A 14,215-nucleotide genomic window follows, 5' to 3' on the forward strand; every position below is an offset into this window, starting at 1 on the left:
ACATTATTTGTTCTATGAAATACATTTCTGTATTTTGGTATTCCTATGAAAATGGTCAAAATGATTGTCAGAAACTTTATGGTTTAATTTGAGCGATCCTAGAGATTAAATTGAAGTGATGATTTAAATGTACAGTAGTATATATATTAAAAGTAAAATAAATGTATATTAGATACATGTGATAAGATATCCTTAATCTTATGTAAATATAGATTAATATACAACAAAAACTTGAAATTGACTGCCATTTCCTTAATTAAATAAAAACACTTATCTTAACTACTCAACCTTTCCTATATCTGATGTTATGGAGAACATGCATTTAGCTTATAAAAGTACAGAAAAGGAACAAAGCCAAGTAGAAGTAAAATAATTGAAATCCTATCGAGAAATATTGCATCATCGATGTTTATTTTTCTCTTTAATTTATTCTTTGACCTTTATTGATATTTTGCTATCTACATAGTGTCGTAAGTAAAACTTTAAATATTTGTGATAGATTAATGTTTTTAACAAAAAGGTAAGTAGCTTACAACTAAATTGTTTTTCAAAATGTTTGAAATTCAAATAAATATTTTATATGCTTATAAAATGAAAAAATCTTATATTGTCATGTGAATCTATGTTATCATCTTAAATGTAATATTTATCATGTATTTTACACATATAAATGATCTTAAAACAGATATTGAAAAGTTTCTTCCTTTTTGCATTTCCATAAGCCAATACTTCTGCCTACTGGATTCCAAATTGTGGGAGCCTATAGAGCATAGAACTGCTCTATAGGGTTTCCATACTGTAAATCGTAAATGAAGTAGTCTTGCCTCATTTTTCTCCTTCATAGTGGCTGGTGGAGTTGAACGAGTGACCTTGTGGTTGACAATCTAATGCTCACTCACTGTACCACCAGGTTTCCTTTCTTGATGAACTAGTAGAAGTTACCAAATAACTTGTTCTTAAAGCACGTGTTTTTTGGTTTTTGCTTTCTTATTATACATGGAGCACCACTGCATTCAGGAAAAGAAACGACTGGAATTCAGGATGAGACCACTGTAAAATTTTGCCAGCAATATTTAAGTAAATATTAAAGGTAACTTTGGACGGGTACTTTCAGAGACACTAAAAGCTAAAAGAAAACTAATTAATGTGCGGCTACTTATAAAAAATTAAAATATCAAATCATTTTTCCATCTCAGGCTCTTCCTTCTGTTCAATATTATCTTCTCCACTGCCTTCAGTATTTGTTTTTGACTTCCTCTAGCTCAGTGGTTCTCAACCTTCCTAATGCCGAGACCCTTTCATACAGTTCCTCATGTGGTGGTGACCCTGTATGTGGCTGTATCTGCATATGGGCAGACCTGCCTGGAGATGGATAGAGGAGTTGTGTCTTGGTTCCTAAGACCATCGGAAATATGATCTTAGGCAAACCCTGTGAAAGGGTCGTTTGACCCCCAAATGGGTCTTGACCCACAAGTTGAGAACCGCTGTTCTAGCTCATTCCTTTGAACTCATAAATTAATTCATGGGCGTGAACATAGGGTTGTCCAAAGAAATATATAAAACACAATTAAATGCATACGAAAAGAAACAAGTTATTTTAGCCTATTTCTCATGCAATAATAAATTTTATTCTAACACTTAAATTGGTTTTATATGATTTTATTTATTAATTTGGCAAGGCTAGAAGAAAGGAAGTTGGTCATTTGTAATAGCATAGCATCTCAAATTTTATTCTTTAGTGTGAGCTCAACATTCTCCTCCCAAATGTACTCCTCCCAAAGTAGATACTTGCTAATGTTTGAGGAAAGATCGAAGGAATTCTAGTGGCACCGTTATTAACCGGTCACTATGAACAGAAAGGTCAGTGGTCTGAACCACCAGCTGCTTTGCACCAGGTAGTTGGGTCCGGCTGCTTCCATAAGACACCACTGCATAGCTCTCCTCTGCCCTGTGAAACCTAGGAATCCGCTGCAGGCAATGGGTTGACAGGGGTTGTCATTGTATGGTGGGAAGATATGGTGGGAAGATGGAAATACTCAGCCTGAAGTGGAATCCATGATTATCAAATTCTCTGTTCGCATGGGAATCCAGATACTGCTCATTTGGTTAAATTAAGTAAACCATGGGAAACTAGGGAGGATGAGACGAAGTTTGTAGTGGAGTTGTAGTTCCATCATTGTAGGTGAAGCACAGACATTTTGAAAATAAAGATCATTCTCAATTGTCACATGAGTTTGGGTTTTAATCATCATCTCTTGGATTTAATATGAAGCAGTATATCCCTTCTTTGTTAAAGATCAAATCAATGCCTCTTCTATTGATAGTAACAACCTGAAATAAAATTATGAGACATTTGAAATAATCAGCTACCAAGTATTACTGTGTTTAAAAACTTCTACTTTCCTTCTCTTATTTTATAAAATTATTCTGCAGGCACAATCACTATTCTGTTCTTGGTTAATAATTGAATGTTATTCCCCTGTGTTAATATTTGATACTTTATTCTTAATTTTTAATAGGGTATTATGTTGACTTTTGTACAGTATTACGCTTTAGATGTCAGTTGGCATAGCATGTTGATTATTGTTACATGTTCTTCCCCCGCCCCCAAATAGTGAGATTAAGCTATAAATGGGCAAGAGCACATTTAATCAGCTAAGTGAATTAAAGAAGAAGACCAAGACATTATTCAACATTGGTTTCACTTATTTATTTTTCAATGCATGCAATTATCCTGAGGGAAATATAAAGTAACTCTTATACAGCCCTGTATTTAAAACTGCTTGTTGAGAGCAATGCAATTTTGACAACTTTCACAGTGGTACACATAGCAAGCAAAACTTATTAATGCTAGAACTTCAATTCATAAATGCATAAGTCATTCCAAATATAGGAAACCCTTTAAATATGTCAATATTACATCTAATAGATATTGCTATGGGAAAAGACCAGAGAACTGGGTTTGCATCATAATTTACCCGGAAACACAACTTCTCATCCTACCCTAGAGTTTCACATAAATAATTCTACAAAATGCCCTACTGCCTCAGGCAAAATGGTCGTCACTAAATTGGCATCATGGTCAGATTAGGGAACCAAGTTCCTGCCAGTTCACAAGAAGACCGAAAGCCTGCACTGGATGAGTGGCCTCAGCATCGTGGAGCCCAATAATTGTACTTCCCTAAAATTGATCTGACATGACTAAGACCTAGCCCAAGCAGGATCAATGAACATCAAAAACTAAGAGCTGATTCACTATATGTTTTAACAATAGAGTATAGATGACTTAGTATATTATATACATGTTTAATGTGGAAGCAATTGTTACACTCTTCTTTTACTTACAAGGCATAAGCACCATTACCCTTTCATTAGGTAATTAGTAAAGTCAAAAGTACAAATATAGATAGGGAAATGCTATGCTCCATAGGCTACAAGTATCTGTAACATAATCAGTGAAAATGCAAAATGTTTTGAATAGATAATACACGAAACTTAGATTGTGATTTACTGTTGCAAGGCTGATAATTAAAGTTATAATAGGAATATAATCATCCAAGAGAATATATATAACAGGAAGTCAAATGTCAAAGTAGAAAATATGATCACCTTGTTTTCTTAAGAGACAGAGAGAGACAAAGGCTGAAAGAATGGAAGGCAAATATTGATGTTGGGGAAAATCAGGAAAGTGATAAAAACAAACTGTCCAGAAAAGGAGTGGTCAGCAGTACTAATGTCTTAGGAAGGTGTGTGTGTACTAAAAGCTGCCCTTTCAATAATATTAATAGTTGTTTTGATTTATGAAACAGTTGGTATAGCAATCCTATAACAGTAAATTGTCCAATGGTAGGTAGAAGAGGAATATGAGACAACTATTGTAATAACATTTGTTTCTGACAAATTTGCTTTGTAAAGGGAAAGGGAAAATAAATGCAAGTAGCTTAGAAAATGAGAAGTTTAGTAATGAGCATGTGTTTATTCATAGGTATATTTTACAGCTGGAAAACCTACTGTAGATAAATTCTATCCACATTGTCCACAATACACATGAAGATTGCATATTGCATTAGATGGCTTTTGCTGCATGATAAACCACCCTGAAATGAATTAGCTTAAAAGAGTAGATTAAGGTCAGCTCACTGGCCGTTCTGCTGCCGGCAGGGTGAGTCGCTCTCTGCAGTCACCACAGTTTAACAGGACAGGACTGGTTGATCTGTGACCCTTGCTCTCCTGTCTGGGGCTGACCCACCCTGCCAAAGTCAATGAGGACAAATTGGTCTCATGAAGCAGTAATGAGTGTAAGCCTCCCAGAAGCAGTAGGGGGAAAAAAGGCAAACCTTAATTTGCAAGACTTTTCAAAACTTTGCCTGTGTAGTGTTTGCTAATCACATGGCCAAGAGCAGATGTAAGAAGTGGAGCAATGGATTCTGCCTCTTGAAAAAATAACTGCAAAAATGCATTGTGAAAGGTGTGTATCTTTAGTAATTAGCTGATTTTTAAAAAGAGAAGTGTAAACTGATTAAGTGCATTTTAATCAATATGAAGGGAATACACTTCTATAAAATTTCAAATGGTAAGATTTATGATGAATGTGCAGAATTTGGAGAGAACATATTCGTACTATAGGCCATTTCTTAATGCATGGATATGGTTTCAGCCATACACTCAGGACTACCAAAGATCCAAGCCAGATATAGAAGAGGACAGAGAAGGACTGATAGCATTGCTGATGTCAGATGCATTTTGGCTGAAAGCAGAAAGCAAAAGAAAAATCTTTTTTGAAAAAAATAAAAGAAAAATCTTTATCTGTGCTTCATAGACTATACAAAAGCTTTTGACTATATTGATCATATCAAATTACTGCCAATATTGCAAATAATGACGATTCTAAAATACTTAATTGTTCTCCAGTTGAACCTGTAAGCTGACCAAAAGACAGCTATTCTAACAACCAAGGAAAACCTGCATAGTTAAAATGAAGGAAGATGTGTTTAAGAGTTAAATTCTTTCATCATAATTATTCAATCTGTATGCTGAGCAAATAATTCTAGAAGCTGGACAGTATGAAGACGAACGTGATATCAGAATCGGAGAAAGACTCATTAACAACCTGTGAGATGCTTTTGACACAACCTTGCTTGCTGAGAGTGAAGAGGCTTGAACACATACCAATGAAGATAAAAACAATTTTTTTAAAAACTGCAGCCTTCTGTATGGATTGCCACTCAATATGAAGAATGCTGGGCCAATAATCACAATCATAACAGAGCAAATATTGAAGTCAACAGTTCAGTTTTACTTGGACTCACAATGAACACTTATTAAAACAGAGGTGAAGAAATCAGGTGGCCTATTGCATTGCACAAATCTACTCCTTTGAACTTTGTACAAAAGAAACAACCAAAATATGGCTGAACCAAGTCATTATTTTCAGTCACCTCATGAATGCAATTGAAAGCTTGGCAGTAAACAAGGAGGGGTGACTTTGTTCATGATTTGAAATAATGAACAACTTTATAGGGTTTTTTTCTTCAATTTTTCATAGATTTTTGTGCATTCAAAACTCATATTTGAATACTGTGCAAATAAGCAAAAATATTTAAATGGCTTAAGTTAATCTCTACTGTGTTTTGTGGAATCCAAGATGTTGACTAATCACACCACTTTTGAAAGGTGGTCATCGCTTCTCATATCTTGTTTCATGTCCCTATAGATTGTAATGTCACACTGTTTTATTATCTTTACTGTTATTTTGAGTTAATTTGTGTTATTTTGTGCATATTTAATTAATGTAGGAGGTCTAGATTAGAAATTAAATGGAGGAACAGAAGGCAGTAGTAGTTGGAACATTACAGTGGATACCCAAGAAAGGATTATTTAAATTATGGAGTCATCAAATAGACTCACCTTGTTTCCCGAGAGATGTGAATAAAAGTTGAAATAATGCCATATATGAAAAGTACTAGCATTTATTATTAGAGAAAGTTAAAAATGCTCTTATTTGGGTGAAGATTATTTAAAGAACATTCCTTTTGTACTTCCTAATCACAGAATATTGAACAATGTTATTTATGAAACAGCAGATAAAATTTTGCTGGATTGTTCCAAAATCAAACCAGCCCAATGACACCTAACACTGACAATCCCAGAATATGTGTCCTTAAGATCCTAAAACTAATTATGTATTTCAATCAAAATTTCATAGTTTTAAATGTGTAATTTAATAGCATCAATAAAATATTATTGGATATATTATATATAATGTGTATATTATATCCAATAATATTTTATTGGAGTTTTTAACCTAGGATATTTATATTTCTTATAACTGAACATCAAATATTTTCTGTGACTGAATTAATAAGTCTTCAAAATACCCATAATTTAGAAATTGTGTATTCTAATTCCTTATCCTGGGAAAGTAAAATAGTGTTTGTTTGTTTGTTTGTTTCACAAATGAAATATGGCCAGGTAAGTTCTCTAGCATGCCAAATGTCATATACTTGGTAACTAGTGAAAAAATGATGAGGAAAACTCCCTATAGCAATCTGTTTTGATATACAAAACAAATGGAAGGTTATGTAAGAGAGAAAAATCAAGTTCCTTGGTCTACCTTGGCTTTTTCCCTATAAATATTAAAGTATAGCTAGAATACTTTCAGATGATACATAAGCTGTATTTTTGGACAACATCAAGAAGACAGGTTGCTTTCCTATTTTGACCTTATTTTCCTTCACTAGTTAAAAACATTTTGCTAGAAGGGTGGCTTCTTGTTCCTCCTGCCAAGAGGATGATATATTATTGAACAGAGAGTCTGCCATTGATAAGCTTACACAATTCTCTCCTTCTTGGCAGTGGCATTGTAGTAAATAGCGCAGAACTTTGTCACTGCTGCTACGGTTGCCTAAGACCTTGCGGAGGAAAATGAGAACAGATGTATTACAGAAAACTGGTGTCTGATAATGTTAAGTCCTACTGACCTTCTAGTGTTGAGATAAATAATGGATTATGGCTCCTGCACGATGGTTTCAAAATCATGTACTTGCACATGGCATTGATACCCCAGGAAGTTGTGCAGATAATGGAGCCAACCTCAGTATGAGGACCCAGGTTGACTCTCACCAGCTTTGCACTGGTGGCATTAGGTGTGTAATTAATCAGCAGACAATGTAAATTCCCTTGTCAACAGGGGGTTCACCTGGATTTAGTGAGTTCTATGTATTGCTTTATCTTAGAGGCAAAGAAAATGCTTAAAATATCTGTAAGTATCAGCAGTCCCTGCGGTTATATAACACCAAACCATGAACTAGAAAAGCTGGGTCTAGCAACCTAGAGAAATGAAAGTAAATGTCTGTTCTTGGTGCTTTGGGGGATTAAGCAGGAAATTCTCCACAAGAACTAATTTATGAGTGCAGGTAATTGCTATTCTTTTTATCTAACAAAAATATTGAAGTAAATTGTTTTATTTAGACATTTGTTAATGAATAAACTATGTATATTTGTTTTCTAATCTAGAAAACACTGCCCATTCTTCTTATGTTCGACTCACAAATATTGGCACCACTATTCTCAACAATACATATTTGCTGATAAAAAATTAATCATTTAAATGAGCTGGCTATATTATAGTAAAATCATGCTTAGAGAATTCATATTTTGTCAAGTGCCTATGAGAACTGGTGAGCATTCATCATTGTTTATGCAAAGATAAATTTCTACCGCAGTAATGCAGTAAAACGTGTCTGCGTATGGTGAAAGCTGTCTTATTTCTCAGATTGAGCTTCCGGGGAAATGCCCCTACGTAGTTTGGGTTCTGAGTAATTTGACAGTAAGCAAACAGCATCTTTTCAATATCTCAGTGGCTTAAATGCAGATCTATTCTGCACATCCCAGGGAAGGACAGGCGTTTGCATTCGATTTAGCACGCAAACAAGCAGAGCCCCACTGAGGTAAGAAGAAACATGGAGAATGCCTCCTTTTCTCCCTGACTTTACAAAGATATTCCAGGTTTAACAAGACCCAAATATGGATAACATGTATAAAACAAATCGTATGGTAGTTGTGAAAATAAGTTACATGCTAAGCATGATGTACTGCCTTCAGGTTTTTTAAGTATATAGGAAGATCTTATTTTGCAGTCAATCATGCTAACCACAGATTCCTTGAGATGATCAGTTTATTTCACTGATGATGCTTATTTGACCTAGAAGTCAACAACTATATTTTTCTTACCAGCATTTATAAAGAATGTTTCCTATTCCAATCTCATTATAGTTTTGGCCCTGGAATGTGTCAGATCATTTAGTTATTCTAAACGTTCAAGTGAGAGGCTATGCTTTTAGAATGCCTTCATCCAGGGGAAGTGGAACCATCCAAATGATTGATATCAGGCCTGAAATGGTTGTAAGTGATGCTACTTTCCCTTTCAGTACTTGCACATTTTGAAAATATCCTTTTGATCTGTTTATAATAAGAGTGTAGGGCTCCCTTCCCTAGGAGGACAGAAATCACTCACGGCCATGCAGTTGGTTACAACCCATGGTGCCTTGATAGGATGGAGTGGTCCTGCCTGTGTGGGACCAGAAATATCGCCCAGCTCCCACAGAGTGGTTGTTGGTTTCACACTGCTGACTTTGCGCTTATCAACCCAGTGGGTAGGCCACTCTGCCACCAGGGACCCTACAGCAACAGAGTTCGTGCCTGATTGATCAGATGTTTTGATTCACTTCACCAGTACCAAACCCTTTACCATCAAGTTGATTTAGACTCATCTCAAAACCGCACTGAGTTGGTATCTATTCATAGCGACTCTATAGAAGGCTTCAGGCTCTAAATCTTCAGGGGAGCAGAGAGCCTTGGCTTTCACTCTCATCGCTTTCCCTTGGAGCAGCTGGTGGTTTTGAACTGCAGGCCTTTGGCCTAGTAGTCCTGTGCACATGAGAAAGCATCATCACCAGGGCTCCTTAACTACTCTATCTAGTGCTCCTGAGACTGTAAATCTGCAATGAAACAGACAACCTAATTTTTCCACTGTTTCTCTCACAGGACTGATGCTTGCCATAAAGCATTGTGTGTCTATTTGATAATTATTGGAATGAAGGAATTGATTCTTTGCTTGTGTTAGGAGAGGCAAAAAATGGTGTTTCTAGTTTTAACAGCTTATTTTCAGAAAACATCCACATAGGATGAATGTGTTCTAATTCTCTAAACTCATCACATTGATTTCTTTTTTAAATTCCAAGAACTAAACTGAAAGCTCGTTGCACAACATAAAGCCCTATGCTTAAAGCAATAGCCATTGTTTTAGATGAGACTAGGAAGTCATGGGAAAGAAGCACACACATACTAGCAAACAAACAGTTAAAAAATAAAGTGGAGGAAGGAAAAGCTTTAAATAACCAGAGCTTTGAATTAGGTTGCTCAAATCACAAGTCACCCATTTGCACTCAGCATCCAGGTCTGATGGATTTTGCTTCAAGAGGATCTAAAGGTCTGTAAGAGGACACCTGGTTTATATCCCGCTCTATTTGCCCCTTCATGGTAATTTAGAGAGATGCACTTGCTGACAACTCCTTTTCTGGCCTAGAGCTATTTTCTCTTTTAAGCCTAAATTCAGAAAGAACTATTTTCACCTGGCTCCCTGATCCTTATTTGTTCCAGCACAATCTGATGGAATTGCCTACATTTAAAAAAAAAAAGGGATTCTGTACAATTCATAATGCTGTATTTATAAACACTAAGTACAGGGTGGGAAGCATGAAGGAAAAAAAGTAACAAAATATTAGTCTGACCTCCTGAAATGCACATTTTATTAAAGAAGTTAAACAGATTAGTACGAAAAAATTACATAAGACCTAATAGGAATAACAAACTCCTCCATGAAGAACTTAAGTCAGAAAGGGAATTAATTGTCTGTTAATTTGGATAGTATTGGGGGTTGTTGCTCGTTGCTGTCCAGTCAGCTCCAACTCCTGAAGACCTTAATGTGTAAGAAAAGCACATGTTGCCGGGTCTTGTGTCTTCTTCCGATTCCCTGGTCCATTGAAGCAAGGTGTAATGTTAGATGGATGAAGAGCTGTACAACACTTCTAAAATGTATTCCCCTTGGGTGATTTCATATTTAGTGGACAATCCAAGTGTGGAGTTGGTTCCAATGTATGGATTATTAAAACCGTACAGAGTAGTGCTATTCTGTCCTACAGAGAAATGATGATCGGAATCAACTCACTGGCGGTGAGACATGATCACTGTTTAGAGGTAAAGTTAGCACCCACCCTTCATTGGTTTTTCCCCTCCAATTCTTACATCTATGATTCTGTAAATTTTGACTTTTAGGAATGCTTGTGAAATTTATTATCATTATTTAGTAACATAAGTTATTATAAAATAGAATACTACTGAATACAAAATAAGAAAATGGTAAAGAATTAGGTAAAGGAGCTGAGAATTTTTTCACATGATCTGGAGATTATAAGTAATACATTGGTAAATTCAGGAGACATAAGTATGGGTTATAAAAGATCAGATAGAGAATAAAAATGTTTCTGATGCTTTGAATTAACGTGGTAAAATAGTGAAACCAACAGTATAAAAAATCAATAACAAAATTATCTTGAAAGTATAAATGGTGAAATATATTAAGATACTGATTTAAAAATAGTTGTAATTGTGAAATGAAATACAAGCCAATGGGGAGAAAAAATGTTATTTGAATCTATTTTTCTATCTTATAATGGCATAACTTAATCTGTTCTGGATTCTATTCAAAGACATGCTTTGTGTTGTTTTTTGTTTGTTTGTTTTTGTCTTTTTTTCCATTTTTAATAATAAAATAAGTTAATTATCAAATAGTTTCTTCATAAGTCACTTATTCCTTTTAGGGAGACTGTTCTTCATGATCATCACCTTTATTTAAATATTGTTTCTCTAATAACATCCAAAATAGTATCTGTTTTGGAATGCAACATAGCACATTTGAAGAAAAATTTAGTTTGCAATTAGGAGGACTGTTACTAGTTTCAGTTTTGCCACCAGTTGTATGACTTTTGGAAAGGCTTTATTCTCTTCTCTGTAACGCAATGGTTTGAGCTACATTATTTTGCCTTATCTTCCACATTCTAATATTACTTTCCTATAGGAAGTGTAGTTGTCACGCATTGGGCTGAGATCCTCAAGGTCTGCAGTTCAAAACCACTAGCAACTCCTCAAGAGAAAGACTGGGCTTTCTACTCCCTTAAACAGTCACAGTTTCAGAGAACCACAGGGTCTCTGTGAATAGGCATTGACTCAGTGGTAATGAATTTGGGATTTTTTTTCCCTATCATCTCAGAAGTTACACATCAAATTTATAACAATGGACATGACGCTTTTCGAAATATGACAAAATAGTGCTAGACATATGCATCTAAGACTCACTTCAGTCAAGCGCATATGATCCAACATAATTAGAATATAAGAACCTTTTTAAGTTTTTTTAAGTCACAAAGCTATATGAAGTGGATGCCAATGATTCTTTGACAGCACCAAACATAATGTTCTCTTCCCGTCACCAAGAGGAACGTGAAGGGACATGCTTCCCTAAAGCTAGAAGAGGCAGCTCGGTAGCACAGTTCATGCTGTGCGATTGTGCCTACAGGAAGAAGATTGGGTCTACAGGAAGCGGTAGATTGTGTCTACAGGAATTCTGTGCGACGTGTCTACAGGATGAAGAATTACGGGTCTCAGTTACTCTCTAAATGCTTGCTGAGTGGCAGAAACTCGGAATCCCATTATGAGAAGAACACTGAGAAAATATAAGGTAGAACAATCATGAGAAAGAGTGACATGTTGCGGTAGCTTTCGGGAGTGGGTGAAATGGTGACATAGAAAATTGCTCTTGCTTCCTGAAGCCATAAAGTTGATAAGAGCTACCCTTAATAGCAGATAAGGCAAAAATGTTGCAGGGCATAAAGTAACTGCCAATATGTATAATGACAAAAATTTAGAAACTTTCAGTGGGACAGAAGGTAATGTTAATGCCATCTGATAGGATAAGGTGACCTCAGAGAAAAAGAGAGGAGTATCAGCTATGAAGGACTAGAAAAGGTGGAGGGAGTAATAAGCTTAAGAGGACAAGAGTATGATTGCCCCATCAGGGAACTGGGCACCATGGTGGATTAGCAGGGGCCTCTAAAGAGCCCTCACATATATCCCCCAGTAGAATCTGCATGTAGGCAACTTCCTGGCATATTTGGTTATATCACAAAATGACAGTCAACTAAAAGTTTGGTTCTGAACAGTTTAATTCCATTCTAGCAGCACCAGAAAGATTCACCAGCTCAAAAAAGTGATTTCAAAGAAAGTTAAAAACAAAACAAAGTGCAATCCTCACATGCTATTGTTATGATGAGGTTTTGTGTCAACTTGGGGCACTGGCAGAAAGATATATTCACTGTCACCCAGTCAATCCTAATGTTTTGCAACCTTACAGGGGAGAGTAGAACTGTTTCTGTGGGTTTCAAAGACTAAGTCTTTAAAGGAGTGGAAAACCGCACCTTTCCTTGTAGTGACTGATGGTTTTGAGCTGCCATTAGCAACTATTGCATCACACACTATGCTCCTACCTACACGATCGGATCCTGCTTCTGACTTCTGGGGGAGCAGCCCAGTGGTGGGATTCAGCTGGTTTGCACTGATTTGGTAAAACCAGTACCTAGTTTTTTTTGTTGATTTTGGCAAGCAAGTTGCTTAAATGGCACTTGTAATTAGGGTTCTCTGTAAAGTGCCCAATTGCCCAATGTGGAAATAAAAAATTCACATTCTTTACTCTTGTTTAACATTCATCTGTGCCTATTCTAAACACCTGTAGTGTAATATTCATTCTGCCCATAGGTATAAAACAAAACAAAAAAACTTAGACATAACTATTACTGTAATATTTATTTATTCATTATATTTTCAATGAAATACTGCATTTTTATTCCCTTGCATTTGGTACCACGGTAAGCAAACACATAACATAAAAAATGCGAAACACCCAGGGGATGACAGGTTGTCATTTGTTTCAGTTTTGTTTTATGCTCACAAGTTCCCACGAGATAGTATGAGCGAGTTCTGCAACTCCTGACAATGTTCAAAGAGCTAAAAATACTGTTAGTTGAGCAGAAGCAGACAGAGATTTTCAAGGATGAACATAATATGTTCTTAAAGAGAAGCTACCTGCTGGTTTCATATAAATCAAACCCATTGACTACTGTCTCATTGGCCTACCTCTAAAGAAATAGGATCCTTCATCTACAGTAAAAAGATGGTTAAGGATAAATCAGTCAGTGATGTTTGGATAAAAGTGAAGAATATTGCAAGTGAGGATGCTAATCAAGAAGCAATATGGAAAAACCTTAAATAACAAGAGTTATTGTTTTTGTCAGGTATTATTTAATATATTTTCATTAATATTTTAAAACTCTTGTAGCATAATCTAGTTGTGTGTATAACTCTTTTATTGTTCTCATTTAAGTAGCAACTGTATGAAATAATAAACTACCTTTTGGTATTTTTTTATACTTAAAATGGTCACGAGTACAATGAACCAGTTGAAAAGTTATTTGAATCCTACACTACAGCAGCTCCTTTGGCCTACTGAATTTGGGAGCTATTGATACCTGGCCACGTCCCCACACACTATGGATTCTGCACCCACAGCCTTTGATCTCCCAGCTTTGTACATCACTTTCTTGCTTCACACGCTGGCAGCTATGGGTGACTGTAGGGGCCTTCAGCTAGCCTCTGATCCCTTGACTTGAGTTAGACTGAACTGGGCTGTTTCCTTGATACACGTTTCTTTCTGCATATGAAGTTCTTTCTTATGCCTACATCCATGAGTAGAAAACCAGGCCTAATATACCTACCAAAGTCCTCTGGACAAAGAGGTAACCTGTGCGGAGGGAAAGAGAGAGGAATTAAATGGAATGAGAGATTATTTATTTATCTAGGCGGGCTGAGAAAAAGCAAAAAATGCATTGCTATTGACTCCATACCAACTCATGTGACCCATTTTATTGCAGTTCACACCTATGTTAATACCTCTATCCAGAGCTTTATTTCCTAGATCTTTCCCATGTTACCATCATGCTTACCCTTCTTCTGCCTCTTAGTGTTTCCTCTTAGCTCCAGCACCACCATGCTTGTATTAACTTGAGAAATTTCCCTCTCATTCCTGTCTTCTTGAGTATTGAGA

At 36.0% G+C, this 14,215-nt stretch overlaps 1 protein-coding gene across 1 annotated transcript in view; it reads left to right on the forward strand.

The window, feature by feature from the left end:
• Window positions 1-14,215, forward strand: part of CNTN5 (contactin 5) — a 1,071,081-nt gene that overhangs the window by 245,428 nt on the left and 811,438 nt on the right. The window lies entirely within an intron of this gene.

The sequence above is a fragment of the Echinops telfairi genome, unplaced genomic scaffold (assembly GCF_000313985.2).
Source record: "Echinops telfairi isolate 266 unplaced genomic scaffold, ASM31398v2 ScPeMD7_7421;HRSCAF=8459, whole genome shotgun sequence".
In the NCBI taxonomy this organism is placed as follows: domain Eukaryota; kingdom Metazoa; phylum Chordata; class Mammalia; order Afrosoricida; family Tenrecidae; genus Echinops; species Echinops telfairi.